The following is a 23,247-nucleotide window of genomic DNA, read 5'->3' on the forward strand; positions in this document are numbered from 1 at the left end:
AATCCAAACATCAGAAATATATCTGTCAGAGGGTAGGAGAGAGCCCCTGCCCAAAGCTTCATCCAAGTCTAATTTAAAGTGCCCACTTTCTCCGCTTCTGCTCCTAGATTGCCAACATTGCTAGGTAAAGGTATGAAAATTGGGTCATTAAATGGCTCCACTACAAATACGGACCAGCCTTTTTCTGCTTGACAGCCCTTTTAATCATCTAGTTTTTATTCTGTCTGGCATTCACCATAGCACATCATAAAAATCCCTAACATCTAAACACCTTTATATTACCTTTAGCGTTACCTCAGTGTTAACCAAACTTCTCTGTAAGCACCTTGTATAATTGTCTTAAAATACAGACTCCTGGGCTCTATTGGGACTTTCTAAATCAGAACTTCCAACTGAGAGGCTTGGTTATCTATATCAATGGTTCTCAAACTTTTTGACCCGAGAACTCTTACATACTTAAACATTATTGAGGACTTCGAAGAGCTTTTGTTTATGTGGGTTATCACTATTGGCATTTACTGTATTAGAAGTGAAAACTCAGAAACTTTTATTATCTAATGATTCATTTAAAATAACAGTAAACCCATTAATGTTAATATAAATCACATTTTTATGTAAAATAGCTATATTGCCAAAAATTTAGTGAGTGGTATTATTTTACATTTTTCCGAACCTCTTTGATGCCTGCCTTAATAGAAGACAGCTGGATCTTACATTTGCTTCTGCATTCAGTATGTTCTTTTGGTTGAGGCACGGGGAGAAAATCCTTCTCCTATGTCTATAATTAGAAAATGAAGGACCTCAAAAACCCCCACAAGTCGTTAAACCATACTTTGAGAATCACCGATCTGTACATTTAACAAGTCTCTAAGTAATTCTTACCATGAGAATATGTGGTAAACACTGCATTAGTTCATATGAGATGTTACAAATCTCCATTTGTCTCCAGCTCTGGATAAGGCACTCTGGTCTCTGTTGGTGAAACCTCCTTCATGTTTTAGTAAGATCTGAGTCATATAGCAATGGCTTCCTATCAATCATTCCTGGTATTGTTTAGTTTTACTTTTTTCTTATAAAGAAAATATTTTTGTTTTTTTTTTATTGTGGTAAAATATATATGACAAAATTTGTCACTTTAACCATTTTAAGTGTACAATCCAGGGGCATTAATTACATTCACCATATTGTGCAACCATTGCCACTATCTACTTCCAAAACTTTCACATCACCCCAAACAAAAATTTTGAAACCATTAAGCCATAACTTCTATTACCTCCTCCTCCCAGTCCCTGGTGACCACTGATTTACTATGTCTCTATGGATTTTCCTGTTCTGGACATTTTATATAAATGGAATCCTACAACATGTGGCCTTTTGTGACTGGTTTCTTTCACATAGCATAGTGTTTTGAAGGTTGATCTATGTTGTAGCATGTGTCAGTACTGAATTTCTTTTTTATGGATGAATAATATTTCATTGTATGAATACATCATATTTTGTTTATCCATTCATCAGTTGATGGGCATCTGTGTTATTTCCACTTTGGGGCTATTATGAATAATGCTGCTATGAACATGTGCAAACATATGTTTTCATATCTCTTGTGTGTATACCTAGGAGTAGGATTGCTGGGTTATATGGTATTTCTATGGTTAATCATTTGAGAAAGTGCCAAAAAGCTTTTTAAAGAGGGTGTACAATTTTACATTCCCACCAGCAATACATGAGGATTCCAATTTCTACATATCCTCACTATCAATTGTTATTTTTCATCTTTTTTTTCCATTGTAGCCATCCTGGTGAGTGTGAAGTGGAATCTCACTATAGTTTGCATTTGAATTTTCCTGATGACAAATGATGTTGATTGAACATCTTTTCATGTACTTCTTGGCTATTTGTATATCTTCCTTGAAGAAATGTTGTGGGTCCCAGGCCTGGCGGGTCCCATGTCTGGCTGTGATCCAGGCTCACAGCTAGGACCCCATATTTAGAATGTTACATTAGTGTAGTAGGGTGCCTGTGCCTAAAATATGTAAATATACTTCGGCTTACTGTAACACACGTGTGTGGCTGAATGCTACTATTGTACTTTGCTATGTGTGAAGCCATGCAGTCTCCTGGAGAGTAGAAGGGGAGCACAAGAAAGGTGAGCACAAGAAGAGCAGAAGGAGAAGCCTGTTCCCCACAATAGATGGCACTTCCCTCAATAGAACTGCGCTCCACACAATAAAGTTGGTGCCTGCCGTTTCATTCTCATATCTGCCTCTTGTGCGTTCTTCTAATTGGGTGTCTCATCATGAAACCTTCCCTTCTCCATTAGCTCAGTGTTGACACTTCATGTAGTCTAAGGGATAAGGTGTGTCTGGCCCCCAGTGCTCCAAATAGTTCCAGGGTGGAGGAGACCCAAGTGGAGGACATGTAGCCCCCTGCCTTCCAGTGGTATCCCATGGCCTCATATCCGATTACATGGATGCCTGCAGAGGATTGAGGATGGAATGAAGCTGCATCTGGAAAGCCCTAAAGATATTGGAGCTGAATGTCCCCACTGCTTACCAGGAGGCAGGAGGTCTGATGGCCTGAATATTCCTGGCGGTGCTGCAGCAGGCGAGCCTGTAGGCTCAGGATTAGGCTCAGTGGGTGTAGCAGCTACAATGCCAGGAAGAAGCACTGGAAAAGCGGCTGGCGGAAGCAGAGCATATGCTGCAGGGTCCTGACCGGTCGCTGCCATCATCCGGGTCTGGGAGCCCACCGGTGATACCGCGGCAGGCACGGCGGGTGATACAGTAGCAGGTTGAAATGAAACAGCCATTGGCCCCGGGGGCACAGATGATGGCGCCCCACCCCCGCCCAGGCTAAAAAGCAAACCACCTTGATCCAGTACACCCCCACGGAACTCGGGGACCTAATGCAACAGGTACAACAGAGAGCCAGGGAGACAGTTCCGGGGTGGATGCTTCAGCTGTGTGATGACGGGGCCGAAGAGACTGAATTATCTCCAGAAGAGATGGCTCAGCTGGCCTCCAAAATGGTGATACCATTCCTCAGGCAGCGCCTCCAGAATGTGGCGCATATGGCGCAAGGCGCAGGCAATTGCTTGCTGCCTGATTAACTGGCTCCTGTCCGCGGCACGCACAGAATGGGCCTACCCGGAGGAGCTACCAGGGACAGTGAGCAGATGGACCACGTACTTAGATCTGGTCCAGGTAATTCTGGAAATGGGCATGCGATAGATGATGTTTCACGCCCAGTATATGAGCCCCGATGAAGAGGTATTTACAACCCATATGAAGGACTTGATTTTGACTTCTGGCCTGGCCGGTACTTTCGGTGCCATGGCAGCACTGTTGGCCCCCTTATGTGGATAGGCAGATCCATGAAGTGACTTCCGCTATGGCTAGGTTGGGGGATGTGGAAGTGAAACGCAAGGAGCGTTCCACCCAAATGTGCCCCCTACTGCCCGCCACACTCTCAGACCAGCCAGGGCCGGGTCGGAGGCATCACCGAAAAGTGGGAGTGGAGCAGCACCCAGCCCATTTGGCTGTGAGAGTGAGCTGCAGGCAAATGTGGTTTGATCTCCTCGCAGCAGGGGTTGCTGCAGAAAAGATTGAGCAGCAACCTAATGAAGTGCTTAGGGCCCTGTGGAATCACCTGCGCCCTGACCAGCAATTCACTCTTATTCTCAGGAAAGCCACAACCCATGAGGTGCAGCTGGCCAATTATCTCCCTGATTAGGGATCGGGCTGGGGCACCCAGTTGGCAGGGGAGCCAGTTGACCTGTGGCCAGTGAAGAAGCCTGATGACTCCTGGCGCATGACAATTGACTATCGCAAGCTGAATAAAGTTATGCCGCCCCTGCATGCTGCTGTGCCGAACATCATGTACATCATGGACCAGTTGTCACATGAACTTGGATGATACCATTATGTGGTGGACATGGAAAATGCCTTTTTCTCTATCCATACCCTGTGCCACGGTCTCGTGGTTCAAGATTTAGCCATGTGGAAATGACTGCCCACAGTGCACTTGTATCATTACATTAATGATATAATGCTAACCTCTGATTCTCTTACAGAACTAGAAGCAGTGGTGAACAGCCTGCGAGAAGCTCTCACTGACTGGGGTTGGGCAGTCAATGAGGATAAGTTCCAGGGGCCTGGGTTCTCTGTTAAATTCTTGTGAGCTGTCTGGTCAGGTAAGATAAAAGTAATGCCAGAAGCAGTGATTGATAAGATACAGGCCTATCCCGGACCTGAGACTGAGAAGCAGCTCCAAACCTATTTGAGACTGCTGGGGTTTTGGAGAGTGTTCATTCCCCATTTGGCCTCCTTGATGCAACCCCTGCACTATCTAGTGCGATGGGGTGCCCAGTAGATTTGGACCCCCCAGATAGAAGAAGCCTTTAAGTCTACAAAGCAAGATGTAGCACAAGCCCAAACTCTACGGGGTTGTAGATCCAGCCCTCCCATTCCTGCTTACAGGTGCAGGTGGATGATACAGGATTTGGATGGGGCTTGTGGTAGAAGCACAGTTCCCAGAAAGTACCAATAGGCTTCTGGTCTCAATTGTGGAAAAGTGCGGAAGTGCGGTATTCTCTGATAGAGAAGCAACTGGCTGCCATATATGCAGCCCTATGGGCCAGTGAGGCCATCACTGGCCATAATCCTGTAATGGTGCAGTCCACGCAACCCATGGAGGGGTTGCTGCAGTCTTAAGGAAGACTCCTTGTACGAGAATTGCACGACGGACCCCTATGCTGTCCAAGTGGAGGGATGTACTTAGAGTGGAAGCAGTTCTCTGCAATCTCTGTCAGGTCAACTGCACCCCCTATTGGGACCAGTGCAGTTCTAAGCAGAGCTCCTAGAGGAGCCTGCTGAGATGGGAGACATACTGAGTTCCTATGTACAGGGTCAGACTCCCATCCCTGAGGATGCCTGGTACACAGATGGATCGTACCATGAAACAGGTAGTAAAATGATGGAGGTTATCATTGACACGGGCATAAGTGCAATGCCTCTGGTATGCTGAGCAGCACCAGGAGAGACAGCTGGTAAAGAGTGCCCCAGGGGTGATGCCCTGTGTGGTTAAGCCACTGCAGGAATGGCAAGTGGATTGTGGGTCCATGGCAGCACCCTCCAGGCCAGATCCTGCACAGCAACCCCGTAGGGGTGGAGTGTGGGTCCCAGGCCTGGCAGGTCCCATATCTGGCTGTGATCCAGGCTCATGGTTAGGAACAGGACCCCAGATTTAGAATGTTACATTAGTGTAGTAGGGCACCTGTGCCTAAAATATGTAAACATACTTCGGCTTATTGTATCACGCATATGTGGCTGAATGCTACTATTGTACTCTGCTATGTGTGGAGCCTTGTGGTCCCTGGAGAGCAGAAGGGAAGCACAAGAAAGGGGAGCACAAGAAGAGCAGAAGCAGAAGCCTGCTCTCTGCAATAGACTGCACTTCTCTCAGTAGAACTGCGCGCTGCACACAATAAAGTTGGTGCTTACCATTTCATTCTCATGTCTGCCTCTTGTGCATTCTTCTAACTGGGCGTCTCACCATTGAACCTTCTCTTCTCGGCGCTGACAAATGTCTACTCAGATTCTTTGTCCATTTTTAAATTGGGTTATGTGTCTTTTTATTATTGAGTTATAAGATTTCTTTATTATGAACAGAAGTATATGGTGAGGGGTAGAGATCCAACTTCATTCTTTTACTTGTGTATGCCCAGATGTTTTGGCACCATTGGTTTAAGACTATTCTTTTCTCATTGAATAGTCTTGGTACTCTTGTTGATAATCAATTGACCGTATATGTATGGGTTTACTTCTGCATTCTCAATTCTGTTCATTGATCTCCATTTCTATCCTTATGCTACTACCACACAGTCATGATTACTGTAGATTTGTAGATAAGTTTTGAAATCAGGATATGGGAATTCTTCAACTTTGTTCTTTTTCAAAATTGTTTTAGCTATTCTTGGTTCCTTGGCATTCCATATGAATTTTAAGACCAGCTTCTCAATTTTACAAAGAAGCATTCTGAAATTTCAATATTGTGTTGAATCCATAGACCAATTTGTGGAGTATTTGTCATCTTTACAATATTAAGTCTTCCAGTCCCTGAACATGGGCTGTCTTTCCATTTATTTAGGTCTCCTTTAATTTACTTCGACTAGGCTTTAGACTCATTTTTGCTTTCTTTCTCTTTCAGAGAGTGTTCTCCCTCTCTGAAAGAATGTATAATGATGAAACCATTAAGGAAAATATCAATAATTTTTCAAACTCTTAAATATAAAAAATTATTTAAATTAAAAGGTAAAAAAATCTGGGAAAACATTTCTTACAAAATTTAAGTTATTATCCTTAATATACTGACTATAGGACCCATACAAAAATGTAATAAAAACATCGAGCCTCCAACAGAATATGGGCAAAGAATGTAAGTAGATAATTCACAAAAGATATACAACTTGTAAAGAACATAAGTAACATACTTCAACCTCAAAAGTAATTAATGAAATGCAAAATAATGAATTATATTTTTCTTATCAAATTAACAAAGTTTTGGGTGAGGAAACATTACAGAGCAAGAGACGAATTCAGATTTCTCCCCTTGAAACAACAAGCTGAACAACTAAAACTCAACAATAACTAAAAAAAACAAACTTCACATCAGCATGTCTGAGCATGGGATCTGCACATAAGAGCTACAGGTCAGAACCATGTGTGTCAGGTGGTGGACTCGGAGAAATAAAGAAGCTGTTTCTTGCAGCCTCTGGAGCTCCTTGCAGGAGGAGGTGGAGGGGTGAAGGTGCGGTGACTGCACAGATCAGCCTACATGAAAGTGCCAGAACTTCTAGCAGCTAGCACCAGGGCCCAGTCATCACGGGAGAAAGCAGAGAAGTGGGATGGGACCGCAGAGAAACAACAGTTAATTTTTACCAGCCCCGTTTGCAAAACGGAGGCTGAGCCGCAGCCCACAACCTCACCACAGAGGGCCCCACCCCTCTGAGACCTATCACTGCAGAGCCCCAGGGGAATCTGAGCAAATGCTACTGAAACTGTTGCTAACACTGACAGGGACTGAAACTGAGAGTAGCAAGTGTGATTAAGTACCTACAAGAAAATAAAAAAGACATTTACATTTTATATAAAGCAGGGATCCAAGAAGCTTAGACACCACCTACTGGAAACCAAAAGAAAAGATTCTTCTTTGCAGCAGGCTAAAGAGAGACCTTTATATAATAAATCACCTTTCAGGTAAAACAACAGAATGCACTTCCATTAGTGCCCAAGTAGAGAAATAGTCCATTAAATAACATGAACAACCAATGTGACAAGGCAACTCAGAAAGAAAGAGAAAAATCTCCAGAAAATAAGCTTACAGACATAGAAATAAGCGACTTAAATTACAGAGAATTCAGGATGGTACTTCTAAAAAAACTCAAAAAGATCCAAAACAACTCAAATCTACAATTTCAGGAATTGAAAAAAACAACTAGATGAGCAGAGCAAGGAGATTAAAATCCTCAAAAAGAACCAAATAGAACTTCTGGAGATGAAGAAAATACTGCAAGAGTTGAAAAAACAAATAGCGAGCTTGGGAAATATAGTCGACCAAATGGAAGAAAGGATCGGTGATATTGAAGACAGAAATCTAGAAATAAATCAGAAGGAAGAAAAGAGAAACCGAAGAATGAAAAAGAATGAAAGAGAAATACAAGAACTTGCTGATATCATGAGGAGAGGAAACATAAGAATAATCAGCATTACCTAGGGCAAGGAAAAGGAGCAGGGACTAGAAACCATTTTCAGACAAATAGTCGATGAGAATTTCCCAAATCCAAGAAATAAGCTGGAGCTTGGAACTCAAGAAGTCCACAGAACACCCAATTATCTCACCCCAAAAAGGCCTTCACCAAGACACATTGTATTTAAGTTATCAAAAATCAACAACAAAGACAGAATTCTCAGAGCAGTTAGGAAGAAGAAAACAGTAACTTATAAAGGAAAATGCATTAGATTAATTTTGGACTTGTCAGTGCAAATCTTATAAGCCAGAAAGGAATGGAGTCAAATATTTAAACTATTAAGTGAAAGGAACTACCAACCTAGAATAATGTATTCAGCTAAGCTCTCCTTTAGTTATGAAGGAGAAATTAAGACATTTCCAGACATACAAAAATTGAGGGAATTCTCCACTACGAGGAATTCTGCACTACAGAAAATATTATAAGGTGTCAACTCATCTAAAACAAAATAACAACAACAAAAAATTATAATTAGGAGTAAAGTCTCTATCAGGCAAATAGAAGCAGAGGAGTGCAACCCTTGCTAAGAACAGAGCATTATAAGCTTAAACAATAAGAAGAAATGTGCTATTGCAAGATAGTAACTGATTATATATATACACTATCCTCTATATATTTGTGATGGTAACCAAATGGCAAAGATTTAGAACTAAAGTATATAACATAAAACAAGAAGAACCAGAGGAAAAACTCGCAGTCACAACAAAACAAAAACACAAGGACAAGGAAGCAATGGAAACACCAAGCTACCAGAAAGCAAAAGATAAAATGGCTATAAGAAGACCTCACATTTCAACAATCACCTCAAATGTAAATGGATTGAGCTCACCAATAAAAAGGCACAGAGTTGCAGAATGAACCAAAATATAAAATCCAACCATATTCTGCCTCCACAAGACACATCTCAGCTCCAAAGACAAATATAGACTCAAAGTGAAAGGGTGGAAAATGATATTTCAAGCAAATGGCACTCAGAGAAAAGCGGGAGTAGTACTAATATCAGATGAAATAGACTTCAGAATAAAAAAGGTAAAGAAAGATACTGAGGGACACTTTATAATGATAAAGAGAATCATGCACCAAGAAGACATAACACTTATTAATATCTATGCCCCCAATCAGGAAGCAGTGAAATATGTAAAGCAATTACTAACAGAACTAAAGGGAGAAACAGGCCAAAACACTATCATAGTAGGGGACCTAAATACCCTACTATTGGATATGGACTGATCATCCAAACAGAAAAGCAATAAGGAAGTAACATCCGTAAACGACACATTGGACCATCTGGACATAGTAGACATATAGGGAGCCTTCCATCTCAAAACAGCTGCTTATACATTTTTCTCTAGTGCACATGGAACATTCTCAAGGATTGACCACATACTGGGACACACAGATAGCCTCAACAGGTATGAGAGTGTTGAAATCACACCAACCATATTCTCTGATAATAATGCTTTGAAACTAGAGATCAACTGCAAAAAGAACTCAGGAAGAACCACAAACACATGGAGATTAAAAAACATGCTATTGAAGAATAACTGCGTCAGGGAAGAAATAAAAAGAGAGATCAAGAGATACATAGAAACGAATGGTAGTGATAGCACAACATATCAAAAATTGTGGGACACAACAAAAGCGGTCATAAGAGGAAAGTTCATATCAATACGGGCCTATCCTCAAAAACGAGAATGAGCCCAAATAAACAACCTAACACTTCATGTTAAAAAATTAGAACAGGAAGAACAAACGAGGCCTAAAGTCAGCAAAACGAAAGAAATAATCAAAATTAGAATAGAAATAAATGAAATTGAAAACAAAAAAAAATCATAGAAAAAATAAAAACAACAAAAAGCTGAGTCTTTGAGAAGGTTAATAAAATTGACAAACCCCTGGCGAGACTCACTAAAGAAACTACAGAAAGGATACAAACAAAATCAGGGACAAAAGAAGGGAAATTATCACTGACATCGCAGAAATACAAAGGATCATGCAAGAACATTATGAAAATTATGTAATAACAAATTTAATAACCTAGAAGAAATGGACTGGTACTTAGAAAAATACAACCTTCCTAGACTGAATCAAGGAGATCTGGAAAATCTAAATAGACCATTCAGCAGTATGGAAATTGAAATGATCATCAAAAGCCTACCAAAAAGTAAAAGTCCAGGACCAGATGGCTTCACCAGTGAATTCTACCAAACATTCAAAGAAGATTTAATACCTATTCTCCTCATAGTCTTCCAAAAACTCGAAGAGGAGACAATAGTTCCTAACTCATTTTATGAGGCCAGTATTACTCTGATACCAAAACCCAGTACAGATAACACAAAAAAAGAAAACTACAGCCCATGAACATAGATGCAAAAATCCTAAATAAGATACTAGCGAACCAAACACAGTAACATATTCAAAACATTATACACCACAATCAAGTGGGCTTCATCCCAGGGGCACAGGTATGGTTCAACTACACAAATTGATTAATATGATACACCACATAAAAAAATTAAAAAATAAGAATCATATGATCATATCAATAGATGCAGAAAAAGCCTTCAACAAGATACAGCATCCATTTATGATCAAAACACTTCACAAAATCGGTATAGAAGGAAAATACCTTAACATAATAAAGACCATATATGACAAACCCTCAGCCAACATTATATTCAGTGGTGAAAAACTAAAAACCTTCCCTCTCAGATCAGAAACAAGGCAAGGCTGTCCACTTTCGCCATTGTTATTCAATATAACATTGGAGGTTCTAATGAGTGCAATCAGGCAAGAGAAAGATATAAAAGGCATCCAAATGAGAAACAAAGTCAAACTATTTGTGGATGACATGATTCTCTATATATAAAACCCTAAAGACTCTACAAGAACACTACTAGACTCAATAAGCAAATACAGTAAAGTCTCTGGATACAAAATCAACATTCAAAAATCCATAGTGTTCCTATACTTTCATAATGAAGCTTTGGAAAAAGAAGTTGAAAAAATAATTCCTTTTGCAATTGCAACAAAATAATCAAATACCTAAGAATAAATTTAACGTTACATGTGAAGGACCTATATAATGAAAACTACAAGACCCTATTAAAAGAAATCGAGGAAGATACAAAGAAATGGAAAGATATTCCAGGTTCTTAGATTGGAATAATCAGCATAGTTAAACTGATCATTTTACCTAGCATTATACAGATTTAATGCAATCTCCATCAAAATCCCATCGGAATTTTTTAAAGAAATAGAACTAAAAATCATCAGGTTTGTATGGAAGCATGAAAGACCCCGAATTGCCAAAGCCATCCTGAGAAAAAAAGAGCGAGGCTGGAGGCAACACTCTGCCCAACTTCAAATTATACTACAAAGCAAAAGTAATCAAAACATCATGGTATTGGCAGCAAAACAGACAAATGGACCAGTGGAACAGAATCGAGAGTCCAAAAGTAAACCCATATTTATATGGGCAAATAATTTTGGACAAAAAAAAGCCAAAATCATACAGTGGAGAAAGGAAAGCCTCTTCAATAAATGGTGCTGGGAAAATTGGAAGGCCACCTGCAAAAGAATGAAACTAGACTGTTGTCTATCACCACACACCAAAAGTAACTCAAAATAGATTAAGGACCCGAATATAAAACCGGAATCAAAAAAGTGAATAGAAGAAAACATAGGAATTAAACTCAAGGACCCTGGACTTAAAGAGGATTTTATGAATTTGACCTCGAAGGCAAGGGAAGTAAAAGCTAAAATAAATGAATGGGACTACATCAAACTAAAAAGCTGCTCAGCAAAAGAAACCATAAATAAGGTAAAGAAACAACCATTTGAATGGTAAAATATATTTGCAAGCAATGCCTTCGATAAGGGCCTATCCAATTTATATATACATGCACACACGCAAAACTCATATGACTCAATAACCACACACACACAAAAACAAACAATCCAATCAAAAAATGGGCAGAGGACCTAAACAGACACTTTTCCCTAGAGGACATACAAATAGCCAACAAATATATGAAAAGATGCTAAACACTAGCTAGTAGGGAAATGCATATCAAAACCACAATGAGATACCATCTCACACCTGTTAGAATAGCTATAATCAATAGAACAAGTAATAACAAATATTGGAGAGGATGTGAAGAAAAAGGAACCCTCATACACTGCTGGTTGACTGCAAAATGGTACAGCCACTATGGAAAACAGTATGGAGGTTCCTCAAAAAACTAAGAATTGATCTACCATATGACCCAGCAATCCCTCTACTGGGTATTTACCCCACAGACTTGAAAACCCATATCTGTAAAGATATTTGCACACCTATGTTCATAGCAGCACTATTCACAGTGGCCAGGATATGGAAGCAACCGAAGTATCCTATGATAGACGACTGGTTAAAGAAGTGGTGGTACATATATACAATGGAATGTTACTCAGCCATAAGAAGAAATGAAATGCCGCCATTTGTGACAACCCAGATAGACCTCGAGATAATCATGCTAAGCGAAATAAGCCAGACTGAAAAAGTTGAAAATCACATGATATCACTTATATGTGGGATATAAACCTAAAAGCCACAAATGAGCAGGACAAACAAACAGAGACTCAGGGACATGGACATTGGACTAGTGGTTACCAGAGGGTAGGGGGTGGGGGAAGAGAGAAGAGGTAGACAGGGTAAAGGGGGTCAAATATAGAGGGGTTGGGGGAGGGTGAAGTGGGTAAAGTGGATTAAATATATGGTAGCTGAAGGAAACTGGACTCTGGGTGGTAATCACACAATAGAATATATAGATATCGAATTATAATGTGCACCTGAAAACTATATAACTGTCTTAACCGATGTTACCCCAATAAACTTTAAAAAAATTAACTAAATTTTAAAAAATAGAATAATACTCAAAACCAAAGATGGTACAGACAACTCAGCTCAATCACATACTGCTATTGAAAGAATACTGATGATGTAACTTTATAACGTAAATCAAGAACTTTAAAAACATTTATGCTTTTTGACCTGGTAAATCCACTTTTAATAATGTAAAGACATACACAAAGATGGTCATTGCAACATTACGTATCAAAGCAAAGAAAGAAAGAAAGAAAGAAAGAAAGAAAGAAGAAGAAGAAGAAGAAGAAGAAGAAGAAGAAGAAGAAGAAGAAGAAGAAGAAGAAGAAGAAAAGGAAGGAAGGAAGGAAGGAAGGAAGGAAGGAAGGAAGGAAGGAAGGAAGGAAGGAAGGAAGGAAGGACGGACGACGGAAGGATCATCATGCTAAGTGAAATAAGCAGGCTGAAAAAGTTGAAAATCACATGATATCACTTATATGTGAGATATAAACCTAAAAGCAATAAATGAAGAGGACAAACAGAGACCCAGGGACATGAACAATGGACTAGTGATTACCAGAGGGTAGGGGGTGAAGGAGGAGAGAGGAGATAAATAGGATAAAAGGGGTCAAATATAGAGGGGTTGGGGGAGGGCAAAGTGAGTAAAGTGGATCAAATATATGGTAGCTGAAGGAAACTGGACTCTGGGTGGTAATCGCACAATAGAAAATAGAGATATCAAATTATAATGTACACCTGAAAATTATATAATTGTATTAACCAATGCTACCCCAATAAACTTAAAAAAAAGCCCAAAGTTAGTAGAATATACGAAATAATATCAGAGCAGAAATAAACAAAGTAGAGTCTAAAAAAACATACAAAAGATCAATGAAACCTAGAGCTGGTTCTTTGAAAACATAAACAAAATTGATAAACCTTTAACTAGACTTACCATGAAAAAAAGAGAGAAGAACCAAATAAAAATCAGAGATTAAAGGGGAAAAGTGACAACTGACACCACAGAATTACAAAGAATTATAAGAAAACACTACAAATAATTATATGCCAACAAATTAAAAAATCTGGAAGAAATGGACAAATTTCTAGAAACATACAATCTTCCAAGACTGAATCAAGAAGAAACAGAAAATCTGAACCTACAAATTACCTCTAACAAAATCAAATCAGTAATCATAAAACTTCCAACAAACAAATGTCCTGGATCAGATGGCTTCATAGGTGAATTTTACCAGTCCAAAAAAAAAAAAGAAAGAAAAAAAAAGTTAACATTTATACTTCTCAAACTCTTCTGAAAAATTCAAGAATATAGATGGCTCCCAAATTCATTTTACAAAGTCATCATTACCCTTATCCCAAAGCCAAAGACATTACAAAATAAGAAAATTATAGGTCGATATCCCTGATCAGCACAGATGTATAAAGCCTTAACAAAATATTAACAAACCAAATACAGCAATACATTAAAATGATCATACATCATGATCAAATGAGATTTATTCCAGTGATGCAAGTTTGGATCAATATCTGTAAATCGATTAACATTATATACCACATAAACAAAATGCAATATAAAAATTATATGATCATATCAATAGATATAGAAAAAGCATTTGAAAGCCATTTGAATGGAAAGATGATTGGTCTCAGTCATAAAATGCAAATGAAACTAAAGCAAAAAGTATCAAAAAGTATCTTCTGTGAAGAAGTAGGAACAGAAGGAATATTGCTGGGCTTGAGGAGTGAAGAGGACAGTGAGGGGAACTGTAGGCAGCGAGTATAGACCACAATTTTGAGAGGTTTGGCAGAAAAGAGAAAGGGAAAGAAAGAACCATGGCTTGAGGAAGAAGCGGAAAAAGGACACTTTGTGTTTGTTTTTATGGTAGAAGAGATTTTGAAGCCTAGAAAATATGCTGTGTACATATTCTATTAGAGGTAATATAAAGTAGTGTTTAAGAGCACAGGCTCTGGAGCTATCAGTGCCTGGGTTCAAATTTTGGCTTTGCCACTTAACCTTAAAATGAAGTAAGTCACTTAACCTCTCTCTGTGCCTCAGTTTTCACAGTGGCAAAATGGGGAAAAAAACTACAATAACTACCTCAGGATTGCTGCAAGTAACAAATGAGATATTTGTAAAACACTTAGGACAGTAACTGGTGTATAGTAAGTGCTTGATAAGTGTTAGATGTTATTATCATCATTTAAGCAAAAATCACATGCAGGATGTTATTTGGTTTGTTTTGATTTTGGCAAGCCTTTTTCCTTATTGTAAAAGTTTGTGTGCATGTGTGTGTGTATACATGTGTATAAAATCTTTTTCAAAAGTAGCTTTTGAAAAATTACACAAGTATTTTTTTTTCATAAAAACCAGAAAGTAAAGACAAACAAAAAGAAGAAAACAAAAAAAAAATTATCACCATTCTCTATCATCTTTAACATTCTGGTGTATATCATTCCAAACTTTTTTTCTATTCATCCAATAATGGTTTTCAAATTGTGTTTTGGTGTATGTGCATGCCTACAACAGGGAGGCCACACAACTACTTCTGCCGAGCTTTTGGGCTTTGTCTCTGTGGTAGGTAGGGTTAATTACCCTAATATACATGCTTGCCTCATTTCTCTTGGCTTCACACCCACTATACTGTGCCCCAGCCCCTGGTTCTGGGGATCCCAATACATGAGAAACCAAGGCCTTCATCTGCACAAATGGAGCAGGGAGCTCAGATACCTTCCCTGAGGCTTTATTTCTAGAAATTCCTGCCTTCCAGTTGCTCTGTGCACATGCAGATCTCCTATATCTGACTGCCCTGGTTCCACTTTCCTCTTGCTCTTTAAAGTGTGATCCCTGGACCAGCAGCATCAGCATCACCTGAGAGCTTGTTAGAAATGCAAATTATTGAGCCCCACCTCAGACCTACTGTATCAGAATATAAAGTTTAACAAGGTCTCCAAGTGATTTGCATATACATTAAAGTTTGAGAAGCACTGGACTAGCACAGGTCCTTTCAATTCTAAGAACGAAAATTTCTCTAAGTGTTTTTGAACACTAGAAACTTCAAAAGCTTTCTTACCAAAAGTATAACCTTTCATTAGGCCCTTATGTTTAATAGAACAGGCTGAGCTTTACAGATGAACAATAAGGACTATGCCTTCCTCAGGATTCTAGTGTGCCCCACTCAAACATTAAACATGTTCATAATCAAACTCAGTAACCAGAGCAGGGAAAGAAGTCAAGGAAAAGATTGAATAACTCTGGTCCTAATAGGGATCTAATTTCTTCTGAGTAGACAACATCAAAAAATTTCCTCTCAGAAGAGAAGAAATTAAGTTGTTTGGGCAATATGGGCCATGCAATTAGGCAACAAGTTCCCACGGTAGGTACAAAGGGACATCTTCTGGGACATGTTTCTGCCCCTGCATCCTAAGTCAGAAATGAGAAATTTCTATCAAAAATAACTTGTCTACTGATGTAAATTATTATTGTTTTTATTTTTATTATGGTGACTTTGGTTAACAAAACCTAGTAAGATTCAGATGTATAATTTAACAGTTAGATTTAATTCTGTCAGTACATTTTTGACCCCTTTTAACCTACCTTCCCCTTCCCTCTTCCCCCTTCCCCGCAAGTAACCAGTAGTCTATTGACCATGTCCATGAGTCTCTGTTTGTTCTTCCTATTAGTTTGTTGCTTTTAGGTTTATATCCCACATGTAAGTGATATCATGTGGTTTTCAACTCTTTTTGTCTGCCTTATTTTGCTTAGCATGGTTATCTCAAGGTCCATCCACATAGTTGCAAATGGCAGTATTTCATCACTTCTTATGGCTGAGTAATATTCAATTGTATATATGTACCACTGCTTCTTTATCCAATCATCTATCATAGGACACTTCAGTTGCTTACATATCCTGGCTACTGTGAATAATGCTGCTATGAACCTCAGTGTACAAATATCTTTTTGGATATGAGTTTTCAAGCCTTTGGAATAAATACCGAGTAGCAGGATTGCTGGGTCATATGGTAGATCAATTCTTAGTTTTTTTGAGGAACCTCCATACTGTTTTCCATAGTGGTTGTATCAATTTGCAGTCCCACCAGCAGTGTACGGGGGTTCTTTTTTCTCTGCATCCTCTCCAACATTTGTTATTACTTGTTCTGTTGATTATAACTATTCTAACAGGTGTGAGTTGGTACCTCATTGTGGTTTTGATTTGCATTTCCCTAATAGCTAGTGTTTAGCATCTTTTCATATGTTTGTTGGCCATTTGTATGTCTTCTTGGGAGAAGACTTTGTTAAAGTCTTCCACCCACTTTTTAATTGGATCATTTGGGGTTTTTTTGTTTGTTTGTTTTTGTTGTTGTTATTGAGTTATATGAATTCTTTGTATATTTTGGATATTAGGCCCTTATCGAAGGCATTGCTTGCAAATATATTTTACCATTCAAATGGTTGTTTCTTTACTTTATTGATGGTTTCTTTTGCTGAGCAGAAGCTTTTTAGTTTGATGTAATCCCATTCATTTATTTTAGCTTTTACTTCCCTTGCCTTCGAGGTCAAATTCATAAAATCCTCTTTAAGTCCAAGGTCCTTGAGTTTAATTCCTATGTTTTCTTCTATTCGCCTTATTGATTCCGGTTTTATATTTGGGTCCTTAATCTATTTTGAGTTACTTTTGGTGTGTGGTGATAGACAACAGTCTAGTTTCATTCTTTTGCAGGTGGCCTTCCAATTTTCCCAGCACCATTTATCGAAGAGACTTTCCTTTCTCCACTGTATGTTTTTGGGTCTTTTGTCAAAACTTATTTACCCATATATATATATGTGTTTACTTTTGGACTATCGATTCTGTTTCACTGGTCTGTGTGTTTGTCTTTCTACCGATACCATCCTGCCATTTTGATTTTTGTCACTTTGTGGTATAAGTTGAAGTAAGGAAGATCGATACCTCCAGCCTTGTTCTGTTTTCTCAGGATGACTTTGGTGATTCTGGGTATTTTGTATTTCTATATACATCTGATGATTTTTAGTTCTATTTCTTTAAAAAATTCCCGTGAGATTTTGATGGGGATTGCATGAAATCTGTATAATGCTTTAGGTAATAAGGTCGATTTAACCATGTTGATTCTTCCAATCCAAGAACATGGAACACCTTTCCATTTTTATTGTATCTTCCTCAATTTCTTTTAATAAGGTCTTATAGTTTTCATTATGTAGGTCCTTCACATGTTTAACTAAATGTATTCCTAGGTATTTTATTCTTTTTTCAATTACAAAGGAATTATTTTTCCACTTTTTTCTGACACTTCATTATTATAGTATAGGAATGCTATGGATTTTTGAACATTGATTTTGTATCCAGAAACTTTACTGTATTTGCTTATTGTTTCTAGTAGTGTTCTTGTGGAGTCTTTAGGGTTTTCTATGTAGAGAATCATGTCATCCACAAATAGTGACGGTTTGACTTCTTCCTTTTCTAATTGGATGTCTTTTACATCCTTGTCTTGCTTGATTATACTCGCTAGGACCTTCGATGTTATATTGAGTAACAGTGGTGATAGTGGACAGCCTTGCCTTGTTCCTGATTTTAGAGGGAAGGTTCTTAGTTTTTCACCAATAAGTATAATGTTGGCTGAGGATTTGTCATATATGGCCTTTATTATGTTAAGGTACTTCCCTTCTATACCAATTTTGTGAAGTGTTTTGATCATAAATGGATCCTGCATCTTGTTGAAGACTTTTTCTACATCTATTGATATGATAATGATTCATATTTTTTAACTTGCGTATGTGGTATATTACATTAATTGATTTGCATATGTTGAACCATTCCTGTGCCTCTGGACTGAAGCTGAATTGATCATGGTGTGTAATCTTTTTAATAAGTTGCTATATTCAGTTCACTAGTATCAAATTTAGAATTTTTGCATCTGTGTTCATAAGAGATGTTGGTTGGTCAGTAATTTTCTTTTGTGTGTGTGTTATTTTTACCAAGTTTTGGTATCAAGGTAATATTGGCCTCATAAAATGATTTAGGAAGTACTGCCTCCTCTTCAATTTTTTTTGGAAGATTTTGAGGAGAATGAGTATTAAATCTTCTTTGAAGGTTTGGTAGAATTCACTGGTAAAGCCATCTGTTCCTGGCTTTTACTTTTTGGTAGGTTTTTGATGATTGTTTCAATTTCTATACTGCTGATCGGTTTATTTAGATATTCCAGTTTTTCTTGATTCAATCTAGGGAAGTTGTATTTTTCTAAGTATCGATCCATTTCTTCTAGGTTTTTAAATTTGGTGTTATATACTTTTACATAATATTCTTGTATGATCCTTTGTATTTCTGTGGTATGTGTCATAATTTCCCCTCTTTTGTCCCTGATTCTGTTTGTGTCCTTTCTCTTTTTTCTTTAGTGAGTCTAGCCAGGAGTTTGTCAATTTTATTAACTTTCTAAAAAATCAGCTTTTTGTTGCATTTTTTTCTATCGTTTTTTTTAATTTGTTTGTCTTCAATTTCATTTATTTCTGCTTTAATTTTGATTATTTCTTTCCTTCTGCTGACTTTAGGCTTCATTTGTTCTTTCTTTTCTAGTTTTTAAAGACAAAGCATTAGATTGTTTATTTGGGTTTGTTCTTGTTTTTTGAGGTAGGCCTGAAATGATATGAGCTCTCCTCTTAAGACCGTTTTTGCCGTGTTCCACAAATTTTGATATGTTACTATCATTATCATTTGTTTCTATGTATCTCTTGATCACTCTTTTTTTTCTTCTCTGACTCAGTTGTTCTTCAGTAGCATGTTGTAAATTTCCATGTATTTGTAGTACTTCCTGATTTATTTTTGCAGTTGATCTCCAGTTTCAAAGCATTATGATCAGAGAATATGGTTGGTGTGATTTCAACACTCTTATACTTGTTGAGACTATCTGTGTGACCCAGTATGTGGTCAATCCTTGAGAATATTCCATGTACACTAGAGAAGAATGTATAAGCAGCTGTTTTGGGATGAAAGCTTCTGTAAATATCAATTATGTGTAGTTGGCTAATGTGTCATTTAAGGATGTTGTTTTCTTATTGATTTTCTGTTTGGATGATCTGTCCATATCCAACAGTGGGGTATTTAGGTCCCTTACTATGATAGTGTTTTGTTCTGTTTCTCCCTTTAGTTCTGTTAGTAATTGCTTTATATGTTTCAGGGCTTCCTGATTGGGAGCATAGATATTAATAAGTGTTATGTCTTCTTGGTGCATGATTCCTTTTATCATTATGAAGTGTCCCTCAGTTTCTTTCTTTACCTTTTTCATTTTGAAGTCTATTCAGTCCAATATTAGTACCGCTACTCCCACTTTTCTCTGAATGCCATTTGCTTGAAATATCATTTTGTACCCTTTCACTTTGAGTCTATATTTATCTTTGGAGGCGAGATGTGTCTCCTGGAAGCAGCACATGATTGGGTTTTATTTTTTGATCCAATCTGCACCTCTTAGCCTTTTATTGGTAAGTTCAGTCCATTTATATTTAGAGTGATTATTGAAATATAAAGTTTTCCTATATCCATTTTATCTTTTGCTTTCTGGTAGCTCAGCGTTTCCATTGTTTCCTTGTCCTTGTGTTTTTGTTTTGGTTTTTTGTTGTGGTTGGGGTTGTGAGCTTTTCCTCTAGTTCTTCTTGTTTTATGTTATATACTTTAGTTCTGAATCTTTGCTGTTTGGTTACCATTACAAATATATAGAGGATAGTGTATATATATAAGCAATCACTATCTTGCAATAGCACGTTTCTTCTTATTGTTTAAGCTTCTAATGCCCTGTTCTTAGTAAGGGTTGCAGTCCTTTGCTTCTATCTGCCTGCTGGTCACCTTACTCCTATGTATGTTTTTTTTTTATCATTTTGTTTTAGGTGAGCTGACTTCTTTCAGTATTTCCTGTAATGCAGGCCTCATAGTGAAGAATTCTCTCAATTTTTGTATGTCTAGAAAGGTCTTTATTTCTCCTTCATATCTAAAGGAGAACTTTGCTGAGTACATCATTCTAGGCTGGTAGTTTCTTTCATTTAATCATTTGAATATTTGATTCCACTTCTTTCTGGCTTGTAATCTTTATGCTGAGAAGTCCGGTGATAATCAAATAGGTTTTCATTTGTAGGTTACCGTCTTCTTTTCCCTGGCTGCCCCGAGAATTCTTTCTTTGTTATTGATTTTTGATAATTTTAATACAATGTGTCTTAGAGAAGGCCTTTATGGGTTGAGATAACTGGGTGTTCTTTTGACTTCTTGAATTCCAAGCTCCATTTCATTCTAGAGATTTGAGAAATTGTTTGAAAATGCTTTCTAATCCCTGCTTCTTTTCTGTCCCTTTCAGAATGCCCATTATTCTTATGCCTCCTCTCCTGATGATATCAGCTAGTTCTTGAATTTCTCTTTCATTTTTTTTCATTCTTTGGTTTCTCTCTTCTTCCTTCTGATTTATTGCTAGATTTATGTCTTCAATATCACTTATCCTTTCCTCCAATTGGTTGACACTATTTCCCAAAATTGCTATTTCATTTTTTCAACTCTTGCATTATGTTGATCATCTCCAGAAGTTAAATTTGGTTCTTTTTGAGGGTTTCAATCTCCTTGCTAAAAAACTTGTTCTGCTGACCTAGTTTTTTTTTTCTTCAATTCCTGGAATTTTTGATATGAATCGTTTTGGATCTCATTAAGTTTTTTTCAGAAATACTATCCTGAATTCTCTGTCTTTTAAGTGGCATATTTCTATGTCTATAAGCTTATTTTCTAGAGATATTTCTCTTTCTTTCTGAGCTGTCTTGTCACCTTGGCCATTCTTGGTGTTTAATGAACTATTTCTCTATCTGTTTTTTTTTCTTTCAGGAAGTAGATTTATTATATAAAGGTCTCTCTTTAGCCTGTTGCTAAGATGGTATTTTTCTTTTGGTTTCCAGTAGGTGGCATCTAAACTTCTTGGATCCCTACTTTGTATAGTCTTAATAATGCCTTTTTTTCCCCTTATATTCAATCTTGCTCGCTACCCTGTCTCAGGCCCTGTAAATGTTAGTGACAGTTTGGGTAGCCTTTGCTCAGATTCTCCTGGGGCTCCGCAGTGTTCAGTCTTGGAGGATATGGGGGGACGGGCATTGTGGGTTGGTGTATGGGGGCTGTGGCTCAGCCTTCCATTTCGAAACCGCAGCTGGTAATAATCAACTGTTGCTTCTCTGCTGTCCCCACTTCTCTGCATTCTTTTCTGATCCCTGGGCGCTTTTGCTGCATGGAGCTCACAGCTCACTCATTCGGGGCTGTTCAGGGAACCCACCACAACTTCTCTCCTCCCCCTCTCCTGCAGGAGCTCAGGCTGCAAGAGACAGCTTCTTCATTTTTCCCAGTCTACCGCTTGTCTCCTGGGGTTCTGACCTGTGGTAGCTCTTATGTGCAGATCCCATGCTCAGACATGCTGGTGTGCAGGTTGGGTGTCTTTTGTTAAGTTTTAGATATTCAGCTTATTGTTGTTTCAAAGGGAGAGATATGGAGACATCTCTCACTTCACCATGTTGCTGACACTCATCTTAAAAAAAAAAACTACTCATGTAAATTAAATCAATAATAAATGAGGGGCCCCAGATAATACAGCAGTTTTCTTCAGTGCAATAAACTTTACTACTTCTTTTTAAAAACCATGAGTAGAAAATATAAGACCTTATTCCTTAAACATAATAGAGAAATACAAGGTGTACTTCAGTCCTCTGTTATGGACAATTAAGAAATAAGGAAGAGAGGAGAATAATGAAGGGGAGGGAGAAAGATAAAGAGATCCAAAGAAAAAGAGAAATATACATCTATATTTAGGGGCACAGAAACAGATTTTTACGGTATTGACATTGCCATAATGTTTTCAGGTAACATATGACTGCCAAGACATTTACGCATAAGTTCATCAAACATTTATCTCACACTTTTTCTGTCAGGTGCTGAGGATATTAAAGTGAGCAAAACAGACCGGATTCCTGCCCTTAAGGAACCCACTTATCCAGCAGGCGAGCAAGACATTAATCAAGTAATCATACAAGTAACCATTTGTATCAGTTTCCCATTATTGTCGTAACAAATTACCATTAGTTTCATGGCTTAAAACAACACCCATTTATCTTACAGTTCCATATGTAGGACAGAATCCCGACATGGATCTCACTGGGCTAAAATCAAGGCGTCAACAGAGCTACATTCCTTTTTAGAGGTTCTAAGTGAGAATTCTTTTCCTTACTCTTTCCCTTTCCAGCTTCTAGACATCACCTACACTCCTTGCCTCATGACCCTCTTCCTCCATCTTCAAAGCCAGAAGCATTGAATCTCTCTGAGCCTTTCATTCCTAATCACATCTGCCTGTGACCCTCCCTCTGCCCCTCTCTTCCATTTTTAAGCACCCTTGTGATTACATTGGGCCCACCTGGGTAATCCAGGCTGCTCTCTCCTTGTCAAGGTCATCTGATTAGCAACCTTAATTCCTTAATTCCTGCAACCTTAATTCTCCATTGCCACGTAACTTAACACATTCACAGGTGCTGGAAATTAGGAACTGGACATCTTTGGGG

Source organism: Rousettus aegyptiacus, unplaced genomic scaffold, assembly GCF_014176215.1.
Source record: "Rousettus aegyptiacus isolate mRouAeg1 unplaced genomic scaffold, mRouAeg1.p scaffold_m13_p_9, whole genome shotgun sequence".
NCBI lineage: Eukaryota > Metazoa > Chordata > Mammalia > Chiroptera > Pteropodidae > Rousettus > Rousettus aegyptiacus.